The 10,888-nt window shown below is 46.6% G+C and overlaps 1 long non-coding RNA gene across 1 annotated transcript; it reads left to right on the top strand.

The window, feature by feature from the left end:
- Positions 1-5,221: 5,221 nt before the first annotated feature.
- Positions 5,222-7,839, top strand: LOC122202102. Its single transcript, XR_006194467.1, has 3 exons — positions 5,222-5,299; positions 7,172-7,246; positions 7,715-7,839. It is a non-coding gene; the product is annotated as an uncharacterized LOC122202102 (long non-coding RNA).
- The last annotated feature ends 3,049 nt before the right edge of the window (positions 7,840-10,888 follow it).

Below are 10,888 nucleotides of genomic sequence, written 5' to 3' on the forward strand. Positions count from 1 at the left end.
TGCCAGCAGCAACGAAGGCCAAGTGCCCAGGCAAGATCAGGACTCGGCCAAGGCTGATGGCAATGGGTAAGCAACCAAGACTTGGCCATGACCACAAGGGCTGTTAGTCTGAAGGATCCCCGAGACAGAACAGAAAGAGGCTCAAGGAGGACTGGGCAACATTTGCTGGAGTGTTGGAGGCTAATGCTGGGGCAGGCAGCACTGTGTGGACTATTCCCTTGTGGACTCCTAGCCCCTTGACCATGAGCCACTAGAGGGCAGCACCTATGACTGAGTCATCTAGAGCAGGGTCCATACGGGATGCATGGGTGGGTGAAGTGGCCTGGGAGTGGCCAAGCACATAAGCCCCTTGGGTTCCATGGCGAGGCAGGCCATGTGCAACCACTGCCAGTCTTTCTAGTTGGAACTCAACTCTTTTTTTCTTTAATGTTTATTTATTATTTTTGAGACAGAGACAGAGCACAAGCAAGGGAGGGGCAGAGAGAGAGGGAGACATAGGATTCGAAGCAGGCTCCATGCTCCAAGCTGTCGGCACAGAGCCCGACGTGGGGCTCAAACTCACAAACTGCAAGATCGTGGCCTGAGCGGAAGTTGGACTCTTAACTGACTGAGCCACCCAGGAACCCGTGGAAATCAACTCTTTTCTTTTTTTCTAATTTTTTTAATGTTTGTTTATTTTTGAGAGAGAGACAGAGTGTGAGCGGGGGAGGAGCAGAGAGAGAGGGAGACACAGGATCCGAAGCAGGCTCCAGGCTCCGAGCTGTCAGCGCAGAGCCCGACGCGGACTCGAGCTCACCGACCGCGAGATCATGACCTGAGCTGAGGTCGGATGCTTAAGCGACTGAGCCACCCGGGCGCCCCGTCAACTCTTAAGACTCAAATGAGAAGACCGAGAGGCTCCCAACTGGAATGGACTTTTGAAGGAAGGAACCCTTTGTCCCAGGGTGTCCACCCCCAAACAGATCTCTAGGCTGTGCAAACACAGAGCATGTCCCCTTATCATTGCAGAGTCCCCAACCACAGATGCTTCACAAGTAGTCCAAGCGCTCCTTTTGGGTCTGGACATGTTTGTGATGTCAGCTGATGTTCCAGTGGATGTTATTGCTGCTTCAGAAGAGTGCCTTCCTCTGTGTGGATTCAGACTTTTCCGAGGTGGCCGTCGCTGGTCCCGTGGGGCTGTGTGTGCCAGTGAGCACCAGTGTTCCAGCTCAAGGAGTCTCCCCCGGTCATAGAGAAAGAACTACGAGCCCCGAGATGCCGGAATGGACGAACCAGTCCAAGCTTCACCTGAAGCTGAAAGACAATACGGAAAGGAAACACGTGAACTTGGCTGAGAACAATTCGGGCTGACGTCCTACTCGTGGGGTCATTTTAGGTTCATTAGTGCACTGGGGGAAATGCTGATAATGGGTTAGAACACTGAGGTAACATGATTTTAAGGAAACATAAGGCAAGAACACTCTAAGAGCAGTTGGGGGTTTGGCGATACATTGAAGGGAGCAGAAGTTGTCACTGTCGTTGGGGTCTGTGCGTGTGGTGGCCAGGCCCTGGCACTTTTAATAAAAACTGGTTAAAGGTCCCAATGGATGTGAATGAGAGACCGGGGAAAAGAAGAATGTGTCAGCAGCCAGAGGGAAGCCCTCAGGGCCCAGGAGGCAATTTGCAGCAGAGCTGGTATAGACCGCGGTCAGAGCAGATCACACAGGATCATCACCGATGCTCCTGAGCCAGGTGATAGCTAAGTGACAACCAAGAGAGATGGGGGAAACTTCTAAGAGATTCCTAAGGCCTCTCAGATATTCTTGGGGAGAAGAATGGACTGTCTCATAACTGAGCAGAGTAGGGGTTCAAGTGGTTATAATTTGGAAAATCCATGTGGCCTAGTGAACCCCACACATAGGAAAAAACCTGAATCTGTAACATTCAACAAACTGCTTACTAGACAAGAGACGACTAGTAAGGGTTTGCACCACTGACCCGACCTCACTTCCCGGGCTGGTGACCCCAGGACCAGCCGGTACATAAGCCCTAGACCTTGAGGTCCCCTGAACTGGCTGTATGACTGAGCAAACTTTTGTCATTCCGGCTCCCGCAAGGTGGCCTAATTCAGGATCATCAGAAAGAGAGGCTTTACTCATTTGGTTGGCCTTGTTCAACACAACCTACCCATCTCTCAGGAGGGAGGGCCCGACCCTTAGCTCCTATGTGTAATCATAAAATAAAGAGCATCTAATTTCCTCCCTATCCAGTCTTCTTTCTACCTTTATCTTCAATTCCTTAGCAGCTCACTTCATTTGAAATAGTTTCAGAAATGTCTAAAAGTCATTTTGAGTGAATTTATCTCTCTGTAAGATGAAGGAAAGGACGTTTTCTTTGATTTATCTTTCCACTCTCCCTCAGTTTTCCGGCACACTATCACAGAGATGGCAGAGATTTGCCAACTTATTAACGTGCATCCATGGTACGACAAATCAAAGGAATGGATGAACAACAACAACAACAAACCCCAGTTAACCAATCACCTGGTTTTTCTTTTGCCTCATTTGACTCATCAATTGCTCCTGCCACTACTAACCCACAAGGCCAGCAGTTGTGGCCGGAGTAGCAAGATGGCACAGGAGAAGCCGATGTCTCAAAGAGAAAAGACGGCTTTCGTTGGAATTAATACCTTTTTCTTACCCTGATCTCCTTTTAAAGTGGCTTCTTTCAGGTTTTCTTTGCTTAAGAATAAAACGCGCAATTGAACTAAAACACAGCACCACAAGCAGTCACATCGGAGGATCCCGGACTCCGGTTGAATCCCGGCTGATGGCTGCCTGCTGCTCTTACCTCTTTTCTTCCACGGTAAACCCAACTCTCAAGTTTCGTTCTGCAAAAACTCCTTTTATCTTGCGCTTTAAAAGAATCTCATTAGCACATTTTGTCTTTCTTTAAGAATGTTACTGAGTGTTAACCATAGCAAAAGGAACTCTGTAATCAGTCCCAATCTTTGAATATTCTCCCTTTGTTTGTAGAAGGAATGAGATAATCAAAACAATCCTTGACCCCCAAGAAGAAAACAACAACCAACCTGAGCAGAGCTGGAGAAATGAGTCTGGTGGGGAAGTTTCCCTGAATCATAAACAAATCAATGAAGCTCCATTAAAGAAGAAAAGATCTGACTGTTCTCCAGATTTCATTAGGAAAGAAATCATTACATATGCAGGCATGAGTCCTTTTCTTGCTTTTCAAGGAGCCACTTAAACACAAAGGCAGTGAGGAAATGTTCTTTGCAAATGCATCACTGACATGCAGCAGATATTCCTGGGCCCAAGATAAGGTGGAATTTGGCCACTCTTTGCAAGGTTTCCTACTCCCCCTCTCCTTCCATACAACCCATTGTCACCCGAAGATTTCTACCATCTGTGGCCTCAGAGACAATCCTCCACATGTTGGGAACATGTTTCAGTACATTTCTGGAATGACCAGATGCCCCTGAACAAGCCCTAGGCTGTGGGCAAGGAGTATGGATTATCTTGGTCTTTTCTTCTCCGGTCATTTCCAATTCACTAGAACTCATCTGTAGTGGCCAATTCAGGAACCAGAAGTCTGATGCAGTAGGGGAATCATTTCTTTCCTTCTTTAAGAATTTATGTGCATGGGGGCACCTGGGTGGCTCAGTTGGTTAAGCGTCTGACTTCAGTTCAGGTCATGACCTTGTGGTTCACCAGTTCAAGCCCTGCATTGGGCTCTCTGTCCTCAGCACAGAGCCCACTTTAGATCCTCTGTCTCCCTCTCTCTCTGCCCCTCTCCTGCTCTCTGTCTCTCAAAAATAAAAGAATAAACTTTAAAAAAAAGGATTTATGTGTACGTAAGATGAACATTTAAGTTTTTATGGCAGGTATGCTTTATTTAACATGTGAGGGGAAGCCCAAACTATTGTAACTGAGTATTTAAAACTCTATTCTTGGAGAGCCTGCGTGGCTCAGTTGGTTAGGTTAAGCATCCAACTCTTGACTTCGGCTCAGGTCATGATCTCACTGTTTGTGAGATCAAGCACCGCACTGGGCTCTGTGCTGACAGTGCAGAGCCTACTTGGGATTCTGTTTCTCCCTCTCTTTCCGCCCCTCCACCTCTCTCTCTCTCTAAAATAAATAAGCATTTAAAAATAAATAAATAAATAAATAAATTTCTTCTTTGTTTATATAAGAAGTAAGTAAATTTGGTTGCTGCAAAACAAAATTGAAAAACAAAAGAAAAGAATTTTATAACATTATAAGTAAAGTTTTCCCCTCAACCATCTCCTCCTAATGTCATGCCCCAGAGATGACCATTGCTAATTAGGTAATGGGCTTTCAATGAAAAGAACGGGATTGCATTAAATTAAGACTGCCCCCCATCCTTGGGTCACTGGGAAACAATGATATCAATATCGATGTGCAGTTATTAATTTGCCACCACTCTTGGCTTGCTTTTGCCTTCATATTCGGTGAAAGGATGGCACTTAGCACCACAGGATTGGCTCACATTCCAGGCACCTGGCTCAGCACTGCTTCGTCCAAATCTTATACCCATTCTGAGTGAACTCATTTACCTTCATCCTTTGGTTCCTGAATACTACAATTCCCAGCCCAAGCCTTGCCTGCCGACTGAATAGACAGACAGACAGCCCTCCCTAGAGGAGCCATGGGCTTCTCAGACACATCTTGGGAGTGACCCACTCCTGTTTATGGACCATCATGCCTCTGTCTATCCAAGTTACAGAGCCAATCAGAAACTATCCTAGGCTCTACCCTTCATGACCCACCTCCCATCCCATTCAACAACAAACCCTCTGCATTTTCCTCTCTAAACCCATATCGAATCCACGCCGCCTCCCACTGGAATGACTCACAGCCTCATCTCTTCCCACCCAGATTGGCGAGATTCTGCCAACTTCATCTGCAAAGTACATCTCAAATCAGCTGTCTTCCCCACATCGCCAATGCCACTGCCTCTTCCTTGCCAGGGACAACCGAACCAGCTTCCTAGCAGACTTCCCTGCCTCCAGTCGTGCTTTGCAGAGTAGTCAGGATGACTTCTACTCCTCCTTTGGTCCCTAAATAAATGTCACTGCGTAAGGAGGCCCTCCCTTGGTCACCCATTGAAGTGGACCCCTCCCCTCCATACTTGACTATGACATCATAGAATTCCACTCATACCACTTACCGCCATTTGTAAATATAAATTTATTTGGTGTCTAGTTAAACTCGGCTCTCTTATTGTAAGCTGTATTGGTCACTACCATATCCCCAGCACCTAAGCTGTCACCTGACACATGGTAGGCATTCAAAGATTATTTGTTGAATGAATGAATGACTGGTGTTTTCTAATGGGTCTCCCTCTCTTGCCCTGCTGTTATTCTATTCTCAAGCTAGAGAGGTTTTTCTAAGTTGCAAATATGATCTCATCATCTGCTGGTTAGAATTTTAGAATTTTTAGGGAATTAACAAGAATCAATTCAAACTCCTTTATGCTATCTGCCATTTTCCCAGACACAGCTCATATCACACTGGTACTCCCTAAACTTACCCACCCTAAACTCCTGCCGTTTCCCACAAGGGCCACACTCTTGTGATTCCGTCTTCTTTTTTCCTTCCTCAACATCCCACATGCACTGTGTCCTGCCCTGAAAACCCTCCCTTGGTTCTTCAAACACTGATCTTGGTGCCACTTCTACTCCTATCAAGTTTAGGCATTTCAAAACACGTGAAGGAACTACGTTTTCCCCCACTGGTTTGTATGTTTCTTGAGGACAAGCACCACGCCATTCACCTTTATCTTTCCAGTACTTTCCACTGAACTTAGAAAATAGTGGGTGCTCAACAAAATTGCATTAATGGGGCTATACAATAATTAACATCTGGTAAAGCAAAGACAGCAACAGTTAGGACAGAGCGTCAGACAGATATTGGCTACAAACACAGGTGACCCACATGAGCGTGTGCTGGCCAGATATCAGCTGGGTCTGATGATTCAGTGAATGAATGAATGAATGAATGAATGAATAAAGACTGAAGATCCTCCTTTCTGTGCCTATCCCTATGCTTCTTCCAAGGACAAGCAGCAGCAGAGTCCATCTCTCTGTCCAGGTCCCCCACAGTGGCTCTTCTCGAATGCTCTCGCCAGCCCAGAAGTCAGCACCAGGCTCCAGACAGCCCTGTCTGCATGTCTGTTTGAGTTGTGACCACATCACTTGCTGCCATTTGACTGGAGAGAGGTTCCCTTGAAACGCATTCATGCCACACGTTGAGTTAACACAGTTCAGCTGCAGAGTGATGTATTGTTCAGGGAGTAATTATCAGAACTTGTCAACTCTGCTCCATTTCACTGAGGGGGAAAAAGATGTATTTTGAACAAAACAAGCCCAGGACACAGCACTTGTAGGAATTAGCTGATGAATGAGAGATAGAAGTCACGATGCTGGCCCTAGTGGGGGATGTAATCCTCACCAGATGAACTCAAGCCAACCTGCTTCTAAATAAATATGACTCTCCACGCTCGGCCCAGCCCACGTCGGGCTGACTCCACAGTTTTCCATGGTTTCCTTCCCTTAGAAGGCATCATGTAAATGGAGATCTGAGTAACGTTTTACCCTTTTCCTTCTCAGCCCTTCCCTTTCCTTCCCTTTCCTTGGCTCAGCCAACAAGTCTGCTGTAAATATGCTACCTTATCCCCATCTCCAGGAAAGGGTCGGTTGTAATCTCTAGCCTGACTCCCCTACACCCCAACCCTGGAAATGCCTGGAATAAATGAAGTTTCCAATCCAGAGCAAGCAAGAGGTGTGCTGACATAAACTGGCAAACAGCACATAGGTATACATTGTGCCAGACGGTGACAAGTGATCTATCTGATATTTGATACATGCCACATCAGAGACACCAACATAAATTTGGAACAGTATTCTGTAATAAACTCATGAGATTGCTAATAATCCAGAAAATACAGGGTCCAGTGAGCTGGATGGTGATGCAGTCCAATGAGCTAACATCTCTGTGTCTGATCATCTGCAATCCAATTTGATGCCTGAATTGGATTTGATCCACTTTGCAGGAAGGAAAGAAAGAGAAATCAGAAATTGGGAGGAGAGAAATCATACTTTGTTAGGTCTTCTTAGACCACGGGCATTTTGCATCGAATTCTATCTTCACAGCAATCCAGAGAAATCCACACATAGGCCCGGCAGCTGTGTTCCTGGTTTGCGGACCGACAACACGGGATCCAGAAGGTCAGGATACACACCAAACGCATGAAACATCTGGGCAGGGTGGACGCTTGGGCTACAGATCCCCACTGTGGTGCCCCCAAACTCCTTCCACTGAATCATGTTGCTTCTTAGTAAAATGGGGTGCAGAGTCTCTAAAATGGTAAACATAATAACAGCAACTACCAGTCCTAACATCTCCGTGCTCAGCACTGTTTTGGGACTTGACATGCATCAACTCCCCTGAGCCCCCCAACAAATGTATAGAGTCCACCTTACTCCCATTCTACAGATGAGCAAACTGAGGCACCAAGAGTTAATGCAACTGATAAGCGGGGATAAGTAGTAGGGCTGGACTTTGGAACTAGGCAGGTTGCCTTCCAAGCCTGGGCTCTGCCACCAACACTATAGAAACAAACACGATTGGTGCTATGTATCCTATTCCCAAGATGAGCCCTGGAATTGACCTCATCACTGACCTCTGCTTCTCAGGCCGATGTAATTGCCCACCTTGGCCTGAGAGAGAAGAGCTGAGGCCCCAAACATCTTGGCTCTGGACAAGCATGAGGCTGACCTTCAGGAAGAACGCTGTAATCAGATGGAAGAAAAGAGGCCATTCTTTGGAGACAAGCCATTAAAGCTTAGGGATAATATTTTCAATTTATGTTGCTTCTGTCTTGCTGAGGAATCATAGGCTATCTATTCTAATTTTATTTTTAATGTTTGTGTGATGAGTTCGCTGAGATATTCCTCCCCCAACCTCCCCAGCATGGCATTATTTCTCCCATCCCTTCTATTTCCCTGGGGGAGCCTTGGGTTAAGCTGTCTGCTCGTTATCCACAGTGTATTAATAGCCACCTCTGTCCGACAGCGTGCTGTTGTTCCTCCAACGTGCATATGAGGCGAGCAGGGAACACAGTATTCTTTTGGGTTAAAAAAGTAAATAAAAAGACAGTGTGTGGGAAGTGTGGGGAATCGGCTAAGGAAGGGAGAGTGTAGTGTGTGTTATATGGAACAAGAACACGTTGGTCTCCTTGCAAAGCCTGCCTGTCAGAAGAACAAGTGCCTCAGAAACTTCTTTTCTTGCTTTTTTTAAGGTGTTTTATTTTATTTATTTTATTTTTTAATGTTTATTTATTTTTGAGAGAGACAGACAGAGTGCAAGCAGGGGGAGGGGCAGAGAGAGAGAGAGACACAGAATCCGAAGCAGGCTCCAAGCTCTGAGCCATCAGCACAGAGCCTGATGCAGGACTCAAACCCACAAACAGTGAGGTCATGACCTGAACCAAATTCAGTTGCTTAACTGACTGAGCCACCCAGGCACCCCAAAATTACCTGACTTTTTTAAACATTTTTTTTTACATTTATTTATTATTGAGAGACAGAGAGAGACAGAGCATGAGCATGGTAGGGGCAGAGAGAGAGAGAAACACAGAATCCGAAGCAGGCTCCAGGCTCCGAGCTGTCAGTCCAGAGCCCAATGCAGCGCTTGAACTCACGCACCGTGAGATCATGACCTGAACCAAGATCTGATGCTTAACTGACTGAGCTACCCAGGTGCCCCAGAAACTTCTTTTCAACTACTGATTTCGCGATAGGAGGTGAAGTCTAGAAATATGGATTCTGATCTGTGTAATGCTGTGGTAGTCATGTTTTCTAAAATAGAATCAAGACATAGGGTCGTGGACGATTTCCAGGTGCCAGGAGTAGTCTGAGAGACAGTGGGGATTCTCACCGACTGGGACCCCCCCAGACATTTCTGTGGTTTGTGGTTTGTGGGGGGGGAGGGGGCTGTAGGGGTCTGTAGGGCGAGGCCCAGTGTAGGGGCTCTGCTGCCTGAATCAGACACAGTGTGCAAGTGAATGAGTGGACAGTCTCAATGCCAGAACAGAGCATTTCACAATGGCATTTCTGGCATAGTATGAGCCTAGATGGAGAGCCCCTGGCAGTTGGGCAGCCTGCTGGGATCAACAAAATCACACCTCATGACCTCATTGTTGTGCTGGACAGCTGAGCACAAAAGTAAGTAGAAAACACTAAGTTCTTTATTACTATTTCTATTACTTTTATTGTTAATTATTGTTATTATTCTTACAAATGAGAATTTCCTGTTATTCTTTTTTAAATTATTTATTTTCTTTTTTTTATAATTTTTTTTAACATTTATTCATTCATGAGAGACAGAGCGTGAGCAGGGTAGGGGCAGAGAGAGGGAGACACAGAATCCGAAGCAGGCTCCAGGCTCCGAGCTGTCAGCACAGAGCCCGACACGGGGCTCGAACTCACAAGCTGTGAGATCATGACCTGAGCTGAAGTTGGATGCTTAACTGACCAAGCCACCCAGGCAGCCCCTAAATTATGCTTAAAGGAGACCATCTCAACTCTCATTTTCATCCAAAATGAAGGGACAGCAGCTAAAATGCTACCAACCCTTCATGCCAGTCGACACCCCCAAGATACCAATATTTCCTGAGTTTCCATTTTCTGTTGCTCTGGCCACTGTGGAGGAGGGTGCGGGTGAATATAAACACACAGAGAATTGCATCCAGCAATGACCATGGATGTCCCCGGGACGTCACCATCTATACCCCACAGATAAGCCACTTAATTGGCGTGACTCGAGAAAGCAAAGCTTTTCTAATCTGTCGTGTATGTCCCTCCTGCACTGCACAGAACACAGCGATTGAGATCTCCAACTTACCCTACCCCTGAAGAGCCTCAGAGCTTTTCACTGGCACCAGATTCTGTTTTCTAAGAAGGTTGCTAGTGAGTTAGCTAATGCATCCTCTGAGATTGGTGTACCTGATGAGAGCTCATTATCTCCCCAGTCTGCTGGAGTTGCAATCCCCCAACCTGACTACAAATCAGAAGGACCAGAGTGCTGGTTCCACTACAGACTCTTGAGCGCCACCTCCCAGACCTCGTGGGAAGCAGATCCTCATGGGGTGGGACTCAACCATTGGCGTGTTACGTGAGCTCTCCAGGTGATTCTTTGCGTCATCAGATTGGGAGCCATTGACAAGAGGGGGAAACTTACTCGAAGGGAGTAAGACCCTCCTCAGGTGGGCTAAATGAAAGAACATGCCACAGGTAAGAGTTGGTAGAAGGACCCAGTGGAGATTCCATTAAGTGACAGGACAATTACTGAGGAAGGCATCTGGGCTTTGGGGCACCAAAATAAGGAATATAAGTGGTTCACATTCAGACAACACCTACTTTATGGCCTTGCCCATGAGCAGTATGGCCACTACAGACAGCCTCGCCATGTTGGCGAACGTGGACAGGAATATTCTTCTCCCAGCAACCCTATGCCTGCTGTAGGCCGATCCTAAACCAATGTTGACCCACAACAAGGCATTATGACTCTCCCTTCCTGGATCCCCCTCAATCCCCATCCTCAATGACAAAATGTATTAGTGCAAGTGTTGCCTTAGTGCACAATCATTTGAGAACCCTCTGCTGAGTCAACCTTGTTTTTCACTTCTAGTTGTATAAACAGCTGGGCTCTTGGCCTTCAGTTCCCAGACAAGCCTAATTATCACACAAGAAATAATCCTGACCACAGTGGCCCTGGCAAGGCAAGCCCAGAGTTGCCAGAGACAGCTGCCCCCAGACTCATTGCTGCTTTTCCAGCTCCATGACAAGGCCCTCAGGGAAGGCTCCCCA

This window comes from Panthera leo, chromosome A1 (genome assembly GCF_018350215.1).
Source record: "Panthera leo isolate Ple1 chromosome A1, P.leo_Ple1_pat1.1, whole genome shotgun sequence".
In the NCBI taxonomy this organism is placed as follows: Eukaryota; Metazoa; Chordata; class Mammalia; order Carnivora; family Felidae; genus Panthera; species Panthera leo.